Raw genomic sequence first — 17,610 nt, forward strand, 5'->3', positions numbered from 1 at the left:
GGCCACTGGCTCTCATTGTTATTACAATTTAAAAGGACTTGCTCTTGACTTTAATCACGTGATTTTCCCTAATCGTTAGGTAACCTGCTGCTCTAACCAGCGTGAACTTTTAAAGATAAACCCCTCTTCATTTCAATCGGTAATATGCCGAGTATATGGGTTCATTTCTACTTGTTAGAATATCAGTCAATCTAGAATGAGTCGCATTCTGAGCGAGTCCTCGATAGTATAGTGGTTAGTATCCCCGCCTGTCACGCGGGAGACCGGGGTTCAATTCCCCGTCGGGGAGAGCAACCCTTTTTAAAAAGAAAATGGCCACTTGCTCTCATTGTTATTACAATTTAAAATCACTTGCTGTTCCCTTTTATAACGTTAATTTCACCAAACGTCAAATCACCTGCTGCACTCAAAAGCCTTAACTTTTAAAGATGAATCCTTCAACATTTCAAGCTATTATTTATTGAGTATTAGAGATTATTTCTAGTTATAATTTCTGTCAATCACAAATCTGCCCCACTCTGACCGAGTCCTCGATAGTAAAGCCGTTAGGTTCCCCACATGTAACGCGGGAGACCAGGGTTCAATTCCCCGTCGGGGAGATAAACTCTTTTTAAAAAAATGGCCACTGGCTCTCATTGTTATTACAATTCAAAAGGACTTGCTCTTCACTTCAATAACGTGATTTTCACCAATTGTGAAGTAACCTGCTGCTTTAACCAGCTTGAACTTTTAAAGATAAACCCCTCTTCATTTCAATCGGTATTATGCCGAGTTATTTGGGTTCATTTCTACTTCTTATAATTTCAGTCAATCTACAATCAGCCTCATTCTGAGCGAGTCCTCGATAGTATAGTGGTTAGTGTCCCCGCCTGTCACGCGGGAGACCGGGATTCAATTCCCCGTCCGGGAGAGCAACTCTTTTTAAAAAGAAAATGGCCACTGGCTCTCATTGTTATTACAATTTAAAATTACTTGCTGTACCCTTTTATCACGTTAATTACACCAAACGTTGAGTCACCTGCTGCACTCAAAAGCCTGAACTTTTAAAGATGAATCCTTCTTCATTTCAAGCTATTATCTGCTGAGAATATGAGTTTTTTTGTTATAATTGCCGTCAATCACGAATTAGCCATACTCTGACCGAGTCCTCGATAGTAACGTCGTTAGTTTCCCCACATGGAACGCGGGAGACCAGGGTTCAATTCCCCGTCGTGGAAAACTACTCTTTTAAAAAATGTTTTGGCCTCTGGCTCTCCTTATTGTTATTACTATTTGAAAGGACTTGCTCTTGACTTTAATCACGTGATTTTCCCTAATCGTTAGGTAACCTGCTGCTCTAACCAGCTTGAACTTTTAAAGATAAACCCCTCTTCATTTCAATTGGCAATATGCCGAGTATATGGGTTCATTTCTACTTGTTATAATATCAGTCAATCTAGAATCAGTCGCATTCTGAGCGAGTCCTCGATAGTATAGTGGTTAGTATCCCCGCTTGTCACGCGGGAGACCGGGGTTCAATTCCCCCGTCGGGGAGAGCAGCGCTTTTTAAAATGTTTTGGCCACTGGCTCTCATTGTTATTACAATTTAAAATCACTTGCTGTTCTCTTTTATAACGTTAATTTCACCAAACGTTAAGTCACCTGCTGCACTCAAAAGCCTTAACTTTTAAAGATGAATCCTTCAACATTTCAAGCTATTATTTATTGAGTATTAGAGATTATTTCTAGTTATAATTTCTGTCAATCACAAATCTGCCCCACTCTGACCGAGTCCTCGATAGTAAAGCCGTTAGGTTCCCCACATGTAACGCGGGAGACCAGGGTTCAATTCCCCGTCGGGGAGATAAACTCTTTTTAAAAAAATGGCCACTGGCTCTCATTGTTATTACAATTCAAAAGGACTTGCTCTTCACTTCAATAACGTGATTTTCACCAATTGTGAAGTAACCTGCTGCTCTAACCAGCTTGAACTTTTAAAGATAAACCCCTCTTCATTTCAATCGGTAATATGCCGAGTATATGGGTTCATTTCTACTTCTTATAATTTCAGTCAATCTACAATCAGCCTCATTCTGAGCGAGTCCTCGATAGTATAGTGGTTAGTATCCCCGCCTGTCACGCGGGAGACGGGGGTTCAATTCCCCGTCCGGGAGAGCAACTCTTTTTAAAAAGAAAATGGCCACTGGCTCTCATTGTTATTACAATTTAAAATTACTTGCTGTACCCTTTTATCACGTTAATTACACCAAACGTTGAGTCACCTGCTGCACTCAAAAGCCTGAACTTTTAAAGATGAATCCTTCTTCATTTCAAGCTATTATCTGCTGAGAATATGAGTTTTTTTGTTATAATTGCTGTCAATCACGAATTAGCCATACTCTGACCGAGTCCTCGATAGTAACGTCGTTAGTTTCCCCACATGGAACGCGGGAGACCAGGGTTCAATTCCCCGTCGGGGAGAACTACTCTTTTAAAAAATGTTTTGGCCTCTGGCTCTCCTTATTGTTATTACTATTTGAAAGGACTTGCTCTTGACTTTAATCACGTGATTTTCCCTAATCGTTAGGTAACCTGCTGCTCTAACCAGCTTGAACTTTTAAAGATAAACCCCTCTTCATTTCAATCGGTAATATGCCGAGTTTATGTGTTCATTTCTACTTTTTATAATATCAGTCAATCTAGAATCTGTCGCATGCTGAGCGAGTCCTCGATAATATAGTGGTTAGTATACCCGCCTATCACGCGGGATACTGGGGTTCAATTCCCTGTCGGGGAGAGCTACACTTTTTTAAATGTTTTCGCCATTGGCTCTCATTGTTATTACAATTTAAAATCACTTGCTGTTCCCTTTTATAACGTTAATTTCACCAAACGTTGAATCACCTGCGGCACTCAAAAGCCTGAACTTTTAAAGATGACTCCTTCTTCATTTCAAACGATTATTTATTAAGTATTAGAGATTATTTCTAGTTATAATTTCTGTCAATCACAAATCTGCCCCACTCTGACCGAGTCCTCGATAGTAAAGCCGTTAGGTTCCCCACATGTAACGCGGGAGACCAGGGTTCAATTCCCCGTCGGGGAGAAAAACTCCTTTTAAAAAAATGGCCACTGGCTCTCATTGTTATTACAATTTAAAAGGACTTGCTCTTGACTTCAATAACGTGATTTTCACCAATTGTGAAGTAACCTGCTGCTCTAACCAGCTTGAACTTTTAAAGATAAACCCCTCTTCATTTCAATCGGTAATATGCCGAGTATATGGGTTAATTTCTACTTCTTATAATTTCAGTCAATCTACAATCAGCCTCATTCTGAGCGCGTCCTCGATAGTATAGTGGTTAGTATCCCCGCCTGTCACGCGGGAGACCGGGGTTCAATTCTCCGTCGGGGAGAAAAACTCTTTTTAAAAAGAAAATGGCCACTGGCTCTCATTGCTATTACAATTTAAAATTACTTTCTGTACCCTTTTATCACGTTAATTACACAAAACGTTGAGTCACCTGCTGCACTCAAAAGCCTGAACTTTTAAAGATAAATCCTTCTTCATTTCAAGCTATTATCTGCTGAGAATATGAGTTTTTTTTGTTATAATTGCTGTCAATCACGAATTAGCCCCACTCTGACCGAGTCCTCGATAGTAACGTCGTTAGTTTCCCCACATGGAACGCGAGAGACCAGGGTTCAATTCCCCGTCGGGGAGAACTACTCTTTTAAAAAATGTTTTGGCCTCTGGCTCTCCTTACTGTTATTACTATTTGAAAGGACTTGCTCTTGACTTTAATCACGTGATTTTCCCTAATCGTTAGGTAACCTGCTGCTCTAACCAGCTTGAACTTTTAAAGATAAACCCCTCTTCATTTCAATCAGTAATATGCCGAGAATATTGGTTCATTTCTACTTGTTATAATATCAGTCAATCTAGAATCAGTCGCATTCTGAGCGAGTCCTCGATAGTATAGTGGTTAGTATCCCCGCCTGTCACGCGGGAGACCGGGGTTCAATTCCCCATCGGGGAGAGCAATACTTTTAAAATGTTTTGGCGACTGGCTCTCATTGTTAATACAATTTAAAATCACTTGCTGTTCCCTTTTATAACGTTAATTTCACCAAACGTTAAATCACCTGCTGCACTCAAAATCCGTAACTTTTAAAGATGAATCCTTCAACATTTCAAGCTATTATTTATTGAGTATTAGAGATTATTTCTAGTTATAATTTCTGTCAATCACAAATCTGCCCCACTCTGACCGAGTCCTCGATAGTAACGTCGTTAGTTTCCCCACATGGAACGCGGGAGACCAGGGTTCAATTCCCCGTCGGGGAGAACTACTCTTTTAAAAAATGTTTTGGCCTCTGGCTCTCCTTACTGTTATTACTATTTGAAAGGACTTGCTCTTGACTTTAATCACGTGATTTTCCCTAATCGTTAGGTAACCTGCTGCTCTAACCAGCTTGAACTTTTAAAGATAACCCCTCTTCATTTCAATCAGTAATATGCCGAGAATATGGGTTCATTTCTACTTGTTATAATATCAGTAAATCTAGAATCAGTCGCATTCTGAGCGAGTCCTCGATAGTATAGTGGTTAGTATCCCTGCTTGTCACGCGGGAGACAGGGGTTCAATTCCCCGTCGGGGAGAGCAATACTTTTTAGAATGTTTTGGCGACTGGCTGTCATTGTTATTACAATTTAAAATCACTTGCTGTTCCCTTTTATAACGTTAATTTCACCAAACGTTAAATCACCTGCTGCACTCAAAATCCTTAACTTTTAAAGATGAATCCTTCAACATTTCAAGCTATTATTTATTGAGTATTAGAGATTATTTCTAGTTATAATTTCTGTCAATCACAAATCTGCCCCACTCTGACCGAGTCCTCGATAGTAACGTCGTTAGTTTCCCCACATGGAACGCGGGAGACCAGGGTTCAATTCCCCGTCGGGGAGAAAAACTCTCTTTAAAAAAATGGCCACTGGCTCTCATTGTTATTACAATTTAAAAGGACTTGTTCTTGACTTCAATAACGTGATTTTCACCAATTGTGAAGTAACCTGCTGCTCTAACCAGCTTGAACTTTTAAAGATAAACCCCTCTTCATTTCAATCGGTAATATGCCGAGTATATGGGTTAATTTCTACTTCTTATAATTTCAGTCAATCTACAATCAGCCTCATTCTGAGCGCGTCCTCGATAGTATAGTGGTTAGTATCCCCGCCTGTCACGCGGGAGACCGGGGTTCAATTCTCCGTCGGGGATAAAAACTCTTTTTAAAAAGAAAATGGCCACTGGCTCTCATTGCTATTACAATTTAAAATTACTTTCTGTACCCTTTTATCACGTTAATTACACAAAACGTTGAGTCACCTGCTGCACTCAAAAGCCTGAACTTTTAAAGATAAATCCTTCTTCATTTCAAGCTATTATCTGCTGAGAATATGAGTTTTTTTTGTTATAATTGCTGTCAATCACGAATTAGCCCCACTCTGACCGAGTCCTCGATAGTAACGTCGTTAGTTTCCCCACATGGAACGCGAGAGACCAGGGTTCAATTCCCCGTCGGGGAGAACTACTCTTTTAAAAAATGTTTTGGCCTCTGGCTCTCCTTACTGTTATTACTATTTGAAAGGACTTGCTCTTGACTTTAATCACGTGATTTTCCCTAATCGTTAGGTAACCTGCTGCTCTAACCAGCTTGAACTTTTAAAGATAAACCCCTCTTCATTTCAATCAGTAATATGCCGAGAATATTGGTTCATTTCTACTTGTTATAATATCAGTCAATCTAGAATCAGTCGCATTCTGAGCGAGTCCTCGATAGTATAGTGGTTAGTATCCCCGCCTGTCACGCGGGAGACCGGGGTTCAATTCCCCATCGGGGAGAGCAATACTTTTAAAATGTTTTGGCGACTGGCTCTCATTGTTAATACAATTTAAAATCACTTGCTGTTCCCTTTTATAACGTTAATTTCACCAAACGTTAAATCACCTGCTGCACTCAAAATCCGTAACTTTTAAAGATGAATCCTTCAACATTTCAAGCTATTATTTATTGAGTATTAGAGATTATTTCTAGTTATAATTTCTGTCAATCACAAATCTGCCCCACTCTGACCGAGTCCTCGATAGTAACGTCGTTAGTTTCCCCACATGGAACGCGGGAGACCAGGGTTCAATTCCCCGTCGGGGAGAACTACTCTTTTAAAAAATGTTTTGGCCTCTGGCTCTCCTTACTGTTATTACTATTTGAAAGGACTTGCTCTTGACTTTAATCACGTGATTTTCCCTAATCGTTAGGTAACCTGCTGCTCTAACCAGCTTGAACTTTTAAAGATAACCCCTCTTCATTTCAATCAGTAATATGCCGAGAATATGGGTTCATTTCTACTTGTTATAATATCAGTAAATCTAGAATCAGTCGCATTCTGAGCGAGTCCTCGATAGTATAGTGGTTAGTATCCCTGCTTGTCACGCGGGAGACAGGGGTTCAATTCCCCGTCGGGGAGAGCAATACTTTTTAAAATGTTTTGGCGACTGGCTCTCATTGTTATTACAATTTAAAATCACTTGCTGTTCCCTTTTATAACGTTAATTTCACCAAACGTTAAATCACCTGCTGCACTCAAAATCCTTAACTTTTAAAGATGAATCCTTCAACATTTCAAGCTATTATTTATTGAGTATTAGAGATTATTTCTAGTTATAATTTCTGTCAATCACAAATCTGCCCCACTCTGACCGAGTCCTCGATAGTAACGTCGTTAGTTTCCCCACATGGAACGCGGGAGACCAGGGTTCAATTCCCCGTCGGGGAGAAAAACTCTCTTTAAAAAAATGGCCACTGGCTCTCATTGTTATTACAATTTAAAAGGACTTGTTCTTGACTTCAATAACGTGATTTTCACCAATTGTGAAGTAACCTGCTGCTCTAACCAGCTTGAACTTTTAAAGATAAACCCCTCTTCATTTCAATCGGTAATAGGCCGAGTATATGGGTTCATTTCTACTTCTTATAATTTCAGTCAATCTACAATCAGCCTCGATCTGAGCGAGTCCTCGATAGTATAGTGGTTAGTATCCCCGCCTGTCACGCGGGAGACCGGGGTTCAATTCCCCGTCGGGGAGAGCAACTCATTTTAAAAAGAAAATGGCCACTGGCTCTCATTGCTATTACAATTCAAAATTACTTTCTGTACCCTTTTATAACGTTAATTACACCAAACGTTGAGTCACCTGCTGCACTCAAAAGCCTGAACTTTTAAAGATGAATCCTTCTTCATTTCAAGCTATTATCTGCTGAGAATAGGAGGTTTTTTTGTTATAATTGCTGTCAATCACGAATTAGCCATACTCTGACCGAGTCCTCGATAGTAACGTCGTTAGTTTCCCCACATGGAACGCGGGAGACCAGGGTTCAATTCCCCGTCGGAGAGAAAAACTCTTTTAAAAACAAATGGCCACTGGCTCTCATTGTTATTACAATTTAAAATCACTTGCTGTTCCCTTTTATAACGTTAATTTCACCAAACGTTGAATCACCTGCGGCACTCAAAAGCCTGAACTTTTAAAGATGACTCCTTCTTCATTTCAAACGATTATTTATTAAGTATTAGAGATTATTTCTAGTTATAATTTCTGTCAATCACAAATCTGCCCCACTCTGACCGAGTCCTCGATAGTAAAGTCGTTAGGTTCCCCACATGTAACGCGGGAGACCAGGGTTCAATTCCCCGTCGGGGAGAAAAACTCCTTTTAAAAAAATGGCCACTGGCTCTCATTGTTATTACAATTTAAAAGGACTTGCTCTTGACTTCAATAACGTGATTTTCACCAATTGTGAAGTAACCTGCTGCTCTAACCAGCTTGAACTTTTAAAGATAAACCCCTCTTCATTTCAATCGGTAATATGCCGAGTATATGGGTTCATTTCTACTTCTTATAATTTCAGTCAATCTACAATCAGCCTCATTCTGAGCGAGTCCTCGATAGTATAGTGGTTAGTATCCCCGCCTGTCACGCGGGAGACCGGGGTTCAATTCCCCGTCGGGGAGAAAAACTCTTTTTAAAAAGAAAATGGCCACTGGCTCTCATTGCTATTACAATTTAAAATTACTTTCTGTACCCTTTTATCACGTTAATTACACCAAACGTTGAGTCACCTGCTGCACTCAAAAGCCTGAACTTTTAAAGATAAATCCTTCTTCATTTCAAGCTATTATCTGCTGAGAATATGAGTTTTTTTTGTTATAATTGCTGTCAATCACGAATTAGCCCCACTCTGACCGAGTCCTCGATAGTAACGTCGTTAGTTTCGCCACATGGAACGCGAGAGGCCAGGGTTCAATTCCCCGTCGGGGATAACTACTCTTTTAAAAAATGTTTTGGCCTCTGGCTCTCCTTACTGTTATTACTATTTGAAAGGACTTGCTCTTGACTTTAATCACGTGATTTTCCCTAATCGTTAGGTAACCTGCTGCTCTAACCAGCTTGAACTTTTAAAGATAAACCCCTCTTCATTTCATTCAGTAATATGCCGAGAATATGGGTTCATTTCTACTTGTTATAATATCAGTCAATCTAGAATCAGTCGCATTCTGAGCGAGTCCTCGATAGTATAGTGGTTAGTATCCCCGCCTGTCACGCGGGAGACCGGGGTTCAATTCCCCGTCGGGGAGAGCAATACTTTTAAAATGTTTTGGCGACTGGCTCTCATTGTTAATACAATTTAAAATCACTTGTGTTCCCTTTTATAACGTTAATTTCACCAAACGTTAAATCACCTGCTGCACTCAAAATCCGTAACTTTTAAAGATGAATCCTTCAACATTTCAAGCTATTATTTATTGAGTATTAGAGATTATTTCTAGTTATAATTTCTGTCAATCACAAATCTGCCCCACTCTGACTGAGTCCTCGATAGTAACGTCGTTAGTTTCCCCACATGGAACGCGGGAGACCAGGGTTCAATTCCCCGTCGGGGAGAAAAACTCTTTTAAAAAAAATGGCCACTGGCTCTCATTGTTATTACAATTTAAAGGACTTGTTCTTGACTTCAATAACGTGATTTTCACCAATTGTGAAGTAACCTGCTGCTCTAACCAGCTTGAACTTTTAAAGATAAACCCCTCTTCATTTCAATCGGTAATATGCAGAGTATATGGGTTCATTTCTACTTCTTATAATTTCAGTCAATCTACAATAAGCATCATTCTGAGCGAGTCCTCGATAGTATAGTGGTTAGTATCCCCGCCTGTCACGCGGGAGACCGGGGTTGAATTCCCCGTCGGGGAGAGCAATACTTTTTAAAATGTTTTGGCGACTGGCTCTCATTGTTATTACAATTTAAAGTCACTTGCTGTTGTTCCCTTTTATAACGTTAATTTCACCAAACGTTAAATCACCTGCTGCACTCAAAAGCCTTAACTTTTAAAGATGAATCCTTCAACATTTCAAGCTATTATTTATTGAGTATTAGAGATTATTTCTAGTTATAATTTCTGTCAATCACAAATCTGCCCCACTCTGACCGAGTCCTCGATAGTAACGTCGTTAGTTTCCCCACATGGAACGCGGGAGACCAGGGTTCAATTCCCCGTCGGGGAGAAAAACTCTTTTTAAAAAAAATGGCCACTGGCTCTCATTGTTATTACAATTTAAAAGGACTTGTTCTTGACTTCAATAACGTGATTTTCACCAATTGTGAAGTAACCTGCTGCTCTAACCAGCTTGAACTTTTAAAGATAAACCCCTCTTCATTTCAATCGGTAATATGCCGAGTATATGGGTTCATTTCTACTTCTTATAATTTCAGTCAATCTACAATCAGCCTCATTCTGAGCGAGTCCTCGATAGTATAGTGGTTAGTATCCCCGCCTGTCACGCGGGAGACCGGGGTTCAATTCCCCGTCGGGGAGACCAACTCATTTTAAAAAGAAAATGGCCACTGGCTCTCATTGCTATTACAATTTAAAATTACTTTCTGTACCCTTTTTTCACGTTAATTACACCAAACGTTAAGTCACCTGCTGCACTCAAATGCCTGAACTTTTAAAGATAAATCCTTCTTCATTTCAAGCTATTATCTGCTGAGAATATGAGGTTTTTTTGTTATAATTGCTGTCAATCACGAATTAGCACCACTCTGACCGAGTCCTCGATAGTAACGTCGTTAGTTTCCCCACATGGAACGCGGGAGACCAGGGTTCAATTCCCCGTCGGGGAGAACTAGTCTTTTAAAAAATGTTTTGGCCTCTGGCTCTCCTTACTGTTATTACTATTTGAAAGGACTTGCTCTTGACTTTAATCACGTGATTTTCCCTAATCGTTAGGTAACCTGCTGCTCTAACCAGCTTGAACTTTTAAAGATAAACCCCTCTTCATTTCAATCAGTAATATGTCGAGAATATGGGTTCATTTCTACTTGTTATAATATCAGTAAATCTAGAATCAGTCGCATTCTGAGCGAGTCCTCGATAGTATAGTGGTTAGTATCCCCGCCTGTCACGCGGGAGACAGGGGTTCAATTCCCCGTCGGGGAGAGCAATACTTTTTAAAATGTTTTGGCGACTGGCTCTCATTGTTATTACAATTTAAAATCACTTGCTGTTCCCTTTTATAACGTTAATTTCACCAAACGTTGAATCACCTGCGGCACTCAAAAGCCTGAACTTTTAAAGATGACTCCTTCTTCATTTCAAACGATTATTTATTAAGTATTAGAGATTATTTCTAGTTATAATTTCTGTCAATCACAAATCTGCCCCACTCTGACCGAGTCCTCGATAGTAAAGTCGTTAGGTTCCCCACATGTAACGCGGGAGACCAGGGTTCAATTCCCCGTCGGGGAGAAAAACTCCTTTTAAAAAAATGGCCACTGGCTCTCATTGTTATTACAATTTAAAAGGACTTGCTCTTGACTTCAATAACGTGATTTTCACCAATTGTGAAGTAACCTGCTGCTCTAACCAGCTTGAACTTTTAAAGATAAACCCCTCTTCATTTCAATCGGTAATATGCCGAGTATATGGGTTCATTTCTACTTCTTATAATTTCAGTCAATCTACAATCAGCCTCATTCTGAGCGAGTCCTCGATAGTATAGTGGTTAGTATCCCCGCCTGTCACGCGGGAGACCGGGGTTCAATTCCCCGTCGGGGAGAAAAACTCTTTTTAAAAAGAAAATTGCCACTGGCTCTCATTGCTATTACAATTTAAAATTACTTTCTGTACCCTTTTATCACGTTAATTACACCAAACGTTGAGTCACCTGCTGCACTCAAAAGCCTGAACTTTTAAAGATAAATCCTTCTTCATTTCAAGCTATTATCTGCTGAGAATATGAGTTTTTTTTGTTATAATTGCTGTCAATCACGAATTAGCCCCACTCTGACCGAGTCCTCGATAGTAACGTCGTTAGTTTCGCCACATGGAACGCGAGAGGCCAGGGTTCAATTCCCCGTCGGGGATAACTACTCTTTTAAAAAATGTTTTGGCCTCTGGCTCTCCTTACTGTTATTACTATTTGAAAGGACTTGCTCTTGACTTTAATCACGTGATTTTCCCTAATCGTTAAGTAACCTGCTGCTCTAACCAGCTTGAACTTTTAAAGATAAACCCCTCTTCATTTCAATCAGTAATATGCCGAGAATATGGGTTCATTTCTACTTGTTATAATATCAGTCAATCTAGAATCAGTCGCATTCTGAGCGAGTCCTCGATAGTATAGTGGTTAGTATCCCCGCCTGTCACGCGGGAGACCGGGGTTCAATTCCCCATCGGGGCGAGCAATACTTTTAAAATGTTTTGGCGACTGGCTCTCATTGTTAATACAATTTAAAATCACTTGCTGTTCCCTTTTATAACGTTAATTTCACCAAACGTTAAATCACCTGCTGCACTCAAAATCCGTAACTTTTAAAGATGAATCCTTCAACATTTCAAGCTATTATTTATTGAGTATTAGAGATTATTTCTAGTTATAATTTCTGTCAATCACAAATCTGCCCCACTCTGACCGAGTCCTCGATAGTAACGTCGTTAGTTTCCCCACATGGAACGCGGGAGACCAGGGTTCAATTCCCCGTCGGGGAGAAAAACTCTTTTTAAAAAAATGGCCACTGGCTCTCATTGTTATTACAATTTAAAGGACTTGTTCTTGACTTCAATAACGTGATTTTCACCAATTGTGAAGTAACCTGCTGCTCTAACCAGCTTGAACTTTTAAAGATAAACCCCTCTTCATTTCAATCGGTAATATGCAGAGTATATGGGTTCATTTCTACTTGTTATAATTTCAGTCAATCTACAATCAGCCTCATTCTGAGCGAGTCCTCGATAGTATAGTGGTTAGTATCCCCGCCTGTCACGCGGGAGACAGGGGTTCAATTCCCCGTCGGGGAGAGCAATACTTTTTAAAATGTTTTGGCGACTGGCTCTCATTGTTATTACAATTTAAAATCACTTGCTGTTCCCTTTTATAACGTTAATTTCACCAAACGTTGAATCACCTGCGGCACTCAAAAGCCTGAACTTTTAAAGATGACTCCTTCTTCATTTCAAACGATTATTTATTAAGTATTAGAGATTATTTCTAGTTATAATTTCTGTCAATCACAAATCTGCCCCACTCTGACCGAGTCCTCGATAGTAAAGTCGTTAGGTTCCCCACATGTAACGCGGGAGACCAGGGTTCAATTCCCCGTCGGGGAGAAAAACTCCTTTTAAAAAAATGGCCACTGGCTCTCATTGTTATTACAATTTAAAAGGACTTGCTCTTGACTTCAATAACGTGATTTTCACCAATTGTGAAGTAACCTGCTGCTCTAACCAGCTTGAACTTTTAAAGATAAACCCCTCTTCATTTCAATCGGTAATATGCCGAGTATATGGGTTCATTTCTACTTCTTATAATTTCAGTCAATCTACAATCAGCCTCATTCTGAGCGAGTCCTCGATAGTATAGTGGTTAGTATCCCCGCCTGTCACGCGGGAGACCGGGGTTCAATTCCCCGTCGGGGAGAAAAACTCTTTTTAAAAAGAAAATTGCCACTGGCTCTCATTGCTATTACAATTTAAAATTACTTTCTGTACCCTTTTATCACGTTAATTACACCAAACGTTGAGTCACCTGCTGCACTCAAAAGCCTGAACTTTTAAAGATAAATCCTTCTTCATTTCAAGCTATTATCTGCTGAGAATATGAGTTTTTTTTGTTATAATTGCTGTCAATCACGAATTAGCCCCACTCTGACCGAGTCCTCGATAGTAACGTCGTTAGTTTCGCCACATGGAACGCGAGAGGCCAGGGTTCAATTCCCCGTCGGGGATAACTACTCTTTTAAAAAATGTTTTGGCCTCTGGCTCTCCTTACTGTTATTACTATTTGAAAGGACTTGCTCTTGACTTTAATCACGTGATTTTCCCTAATCGTTAAGTAACCTGCTGCTCTAACCAGCTTGAACTTTTAAAGATAAACCCCTCTTCATTTCAATCAGTAATATGCCGAGAATATGGGTTCATTTCTACTTGTTATAATATCAGTCAATCTAGAATCAGTCGCATTCTGAGCGAGTCCTCGATAGTATAGTGGTTAGTATCCCCGCCTGTCACGCGGGAGACCGGGGTTCAATTCCCCATCGGGGCGAGCAATACTTTTAAAATGTTTTGGCGACTGGCTCTCATTGTTAATACAATTTAAAATCACTTGCTGTTCCCTTTTATAACGTTAATTTCACCAAACGTTAAATCACCTGCTGCACTCAAAATCCGTAACTTTTAAAGATGAATCCTTCAACATTTCAAGCTATTATTTATTGAGTATTAGAGATTATTTCTAGTTATAATTTCTGTCAATCACAAATCTGCCCCACTCTGACCGAGTCCTCGATAGTAACGTCGTTAGTTTCCCCACATGGAACGCGGGAGACCAGGGTTCAATTCCCCGTCGGGGAGAAAAACTCTTTTTAAAAAAATGGCCACTGGCTCTCATTGTTATTACAATTTAAAGGACTTGTTCTTGACTTCAATAACGTGATTTTCACCAATTGTGAAGTAACCTGCTGCTCTAACCAGCTTGAACTTTTAAAGATAAACCCCTCTTCATTTCAATCGGTAATATGCAGAGTATATGGGTTCATTTCTACTTGTTATAATTTCAGTCAATCTACAATCAGCCTCATTCTGAGCGAGTCCTCGATAGTATAGTGGTTAGTATCCCCGCCTGTCACGCGGGAGACAGGGGTTCAATTCCCCGTCGGGGAGAGCAATACTTTTTAAAATGTTTTGGCGACTGGCTCTCATTGTTATTACAATTTAAAATCACTTGCTGTTCCCTTTTATAACGTTAATTTCACCAAACGTTGAATCACCTGCGGCACTCAAAAGCCTGAACTTTTAAAGATGACTCCTTCTTCATTTCAAACGATTATTTATTAAGTATTAGAGATTATTTCTAGTTATAATTTCTGTCAATCACAAATCTGCCCCACTCTGACCGAGTCCTCGATAGTAAAGTCGTTAGGTTCCCCACATGTAACGCGGGAGACCAGGGTTCAATTCCCCGTCGGGGAGAAAAACTCCTTTTAAAAAAATGGCCACTGGCTCTCATTGTTATTACAATTTAAAAGGACTTGCTCTTGACTTCAATAACGTGATTTTCACCAATTGTGAAGTAACCTGCTGCTCTAACCAGCTTGAACTTTTAAAGATAAACCCCTCTTCATTTCAATCGGTAATATGCCGAGTATATGGGTTCATTTCTACTTCTTATAATTTCAGTCAATCTACAATCAGCCTCATTCTGAGCGAGTCCTCGATAGTATAGTGGTTAGTATCCCCGCCTGTCACGCGGGAGACCGGGGTTCAATTCCCCGTCGGGGAGAAAAACTCTTTTTAAAAAGAAAATGGCCACTGGCTCTCATTGCTATTACAATTTAAAATTACTTTCTGTACCCTTTTATCACGTTAATTACACCAAACGTTGAGTCACCTGCTGCACTCAAAAGCCTGAACTTTTAAAGATAAATCCTTCTTCATTTCAAGCTATTATCTGCTGAGAATATGAGTTTGTTTTTGTTATAATTGCTGTCAATCACGAATTAGCCCCACTCTGACCGAGTCCTCGATAGTAACGTCGTTAGTTTCGCCACATGGAACGCGAGAGGCCAGGGTTCAATTCCCCGTCGGGGATAACTACTCTTTTAAAAAATGTTTTGGCCTCTGGCTCTCCTTACTGTTATTACTATTTGAAAGGACTTGCTCTTGACTTTAATCACGTGATTTTCCCTAATCGTTAAGTAACCTGCTGCTCTAACCAGCTTGAACTTTTAAAGATAAACCCCTCTTCATTTCAATCAGTAGTATGCCGAGAATATGGGTTCATTTCTACTTGTTATAATATCAGTCAATCTAGAATCAGTCGCATTCTGAGCGAGTCCTCGATAGTATAGTGGTTAGTATCCCCGCCTGTCACGCGGGAGACCGGGGTTCAATTCCCCATCGGGGAGAGCAATACTTTTAAAATGTTTTGTCGACTGGCTCTCATTGTTAATACAATTAAAAATCACTTGCTGTTCCCTTTTATAACGTTAATTTCACCAAACGTTAAATCACCTGCTGCACTCAAAATCCGTAACTTTTAAAGATGAATCCTTCAACATTTCAAGCTATTATTTATTGAGTATTAGAGATTATTTCTAGTTATAATTTCTGTCAATCACAAATCTGCCCCACTCTGACCGAGTCCTCGATAGTAACGTCGTTAGTTTCCCCACATGGAACGCGGGAGACCAGGGTTCAATTCCCCGTCGGGGAGAAAAACTCTTTTTAAAAAAATGGCCACTGGCTCTCATTGTTATTACAATTTAAAGGACTTGTTCTTGACTTCAATAACGTGATTTTCACCAATTGTGAAGTAACCTGCTGCTCTAACCAGCTTGAACTTTTAAAGATAAACCCCTCTTCATTTCAATCGGTAATATGCAGAGTATATGGGTTCATTTCTACTTGTTATAATTTCAGTCAATCTACAATCAGCCTCATTCTGAGCGAGTCCTCGATAGTATAGTGGTTAGTATCCCCGCCTGTCACGCGGGAGACCGGGGTTCAATTCCCCGTCGGGGAGAGCAACTCATTTTAAAAAGAAAATGGCCACTGGCTCTCATTGCTATTACAATTTAAAATTACTTTCTGTACCCTTTTATCACGTTAATTACACCAAACGTTGAGTCACCTGCTGCACTCAAATGCCTGAACTTTTAAAGATAAATCCTTCTTCATTTCAAGCTATTATCTGCTGAGAATATGAGGTTTTTTTGTTATAATTGCTGTCAATCACGAATTAGCACCACTCTGACCGAGTCCTCGATAGTAACGTCGTTAGTTTCCCCACATGGAACGCGGGAGACCAGGGTTCAATTCCCCGTCGGGGAGAACTAGTCTTTTAAAAAATGTTTTGGCCTCTGGCTCTCCTTACTGTTATTACTATTTGAAAGGACTTGCTCTTGACTTTAATCACGTGATTTTCCCTAATCGTTAGGTAACCTGCTGCTCTAACCAGCTTGAACTTTTAAAGATAAACCCCTCTTCATTTCAATCAGTAATATGCCGAGAATATGGGTTCATTTCTATTTGTTATAATATCAGTAAATCTAGAATCAGTCGCATTCTGAGCGAGTCCTCGATAGTATAGTGGTTAGTATCCCCGCCTGTCACGCGGGAGACAGGGGTTCAATTCCCCGTCGGGGAGAGCAATACTTTTTAAAATGTTTTGGCGACTGGCTCTCATTGTTATTACAATTTAAAATCACTTGCTGTTCCCTTTTATAACGTTAATTTCACCAAACGTTGAATCACCTGCGGCACTCAAAAGCCTGAACTTTTAAAGATGACTCCTTCTTCATTTCAAACGATTATTTATTAAGTATTAGAGATTATTTCTAGTTATAATTTCTGTCAATCACAAATCTGCCCCACTCTGACCGAGTCCTCGATAGTAAAGTCGTTAGGTTCCCCACATGTAACGCGGGAGACCAGGGTTCAATTCCCCGTCGGGGAGAAAAACTCCTTTTAAAAAAATGGCCACTGGCTCTCATTGTTATTACAATTTAAAAGGACTTGCTCTTGACTTCAATAACGTGATTTTCACCAATTGTGAAGTAACCTGCTGCTCTAACCAGCTTGAACTTTTAAAGATAAACCCCTCTTCATTTCAATCGGTAATATGCCGAGTATATGGGTTCATTTCTACTTCTTATAATTTCAGTCAATCTACAATCAGCCTCATTCTGAGCGAGTCCTCGATAGTATAGTGGTTAGTATCCCCGCCTGTCACGCGGGAGACCGGGGTTCAATTCCCCGTCGGGGAGAAAAACTCTTTTTAAAAAGAAAATGGCCACTGGCTCTCATTGCTATTACAATTTAAAATTACTTTCTGTACCCTTTTATCACGTTAATTACACCAAACGTTGAGTCACCTGCTGCACTCAAAAGCCTGAACTTTTAAAGATAAATCCTTCTTCATTTCAAGCTATTATCTGCTGAGAATATGAGTTTGTTTTTGTTATAATTGCTGTCAATCACGAATTAGCCCCACTCTGACCGAGTCCTCGATA

At 39.9% G+C, this 17,610-nt stretch overlaps 10 non-coding genes across 10 annotated transcripts; all 10 read left to right on the top strand.

Annotated features, from left to right (window-relative positions):
• Positions 1 to 217: 217 nt before the first annotated feature.
• TRNAD-GUC (transfer RNA aspartic acid (anticodon GUC)) lies at positions 218 to 289 on the top strand. The gene has a single exon. It is a non-coding gene; the product is annotated as a tRNA-Asp (tRNA).
• Positions 290 to 7,055: 6,766 nt separating this feature from the next.
• TRNAD-GUC (transfer RNA aspartic acid (anticodon GUC)) lies at positions 7,056 to 7,127 on the top strand. The gene has a single exon. It is a non-coding gene; the product is annotated as a tRNA-Asp (tRNA).
• An 854-nt stretch (positions 7,128 to 7,981) lies between these two features.
• Positions 7,982 to 8,053, top strand: TRNAD-GUC (transfer RNA aspartic acid (anticodon GUC)). The gene has a single exon. It is a non-coding gene; the product is annotated as a tRNA-Asp (tRNA).
• A 552-nt stretch (positions 8,054 to 8,605) lies between these two features.
• TRNAD-GUC (transfer RNA aspartic acid (anticodon GUC)) lies at positions 8,606 to 8,677 on the top strand. Its single transcript has one exon. It is a non-coding gene; the product is annotated as a tRNA-Asp (tRNA).
• A 1,167-nt stretch (positions 8,678 to 9,844) lies between these two features.
• TRNAD-GUC (transfer RNA aspartic acid (anticodon GUC)) lies at positions 9,845 to 9,916 on the top strand. Its single transcript has one exon. It is a non-coding gene; the product is annotated as a tRNA-Asp (tRNA).
• Positions 9,917 to 11,087: 1,171 nt separating this feature from the next.
• On the top strand, positions 11,088 to 11,159 carry TRNAD-GUC (transfer RNA aspartic acid (anticodon GUC)). Its single transcript has one exon. It is a non-coding gene; the product is annotated as a tRNA-Asp (tRNA).
• A 1,788-nt stretch (positions 11,160 to 12,947) lies between these two features.
• On the top strand, positions 12,948 to 13,019 carry TRNAD-GUC (transfer RNA aspartic acid (anticodon GUC)). Its single transcript has one exon. It is a non-coding gene; the product is annotated as a tRNA-Asp (tRNA).
• Positions 13,020 to 14,807: 1,788 nt separating this feature from the next.
• On the top strand, positions 14,808 to 14,879 carry TRNAD-GUC (transfer RNA aspartic acid (anticodon GUC)). Its single transcript has one exon. It is a non-coding gene; the product is annotated as a tRNA-Asp (tRNA).
• Positions 14,880 to 16,049: 1,170 nt separating this feature from the next.
• Positions 16,050 to 16,121, top strand: TRNAD-GUC (transfer RNA aspartic acid (anticodon GUC)). Its single transcript has one exon. It is a non-coding gene; the product is annotated as a tRNA-Asp (tRNA).
• Positions 16,122 to 17,292: 1,171 nt separating this feature from the next.
• TRNAD-GUC (transfer RNA aspartic acid (anticodon GUC)) lies at positions 17,293 to 17,364 on the top strand. The gene has a single exon. It is a non-coding gene; the product is annotated as a tRNA-Asp (tRNA).
• Positions 17,365 to 17,610: the final 246 nt, after the last annotated feature.

Source organism: Lampetra planeri, chromosome 66, assembly GCF_965212315.1.
Source record: "Lampetra planeri chromosome 66, kcLamPlan1.2.h2, whole genome shotgun sequence".
NCBI lineage: Eukaryota > Metazoa > Chordata > Hyperoartia > Petromyzontiformes > Petromyzontidae > Lampetra > Lampetra planeri.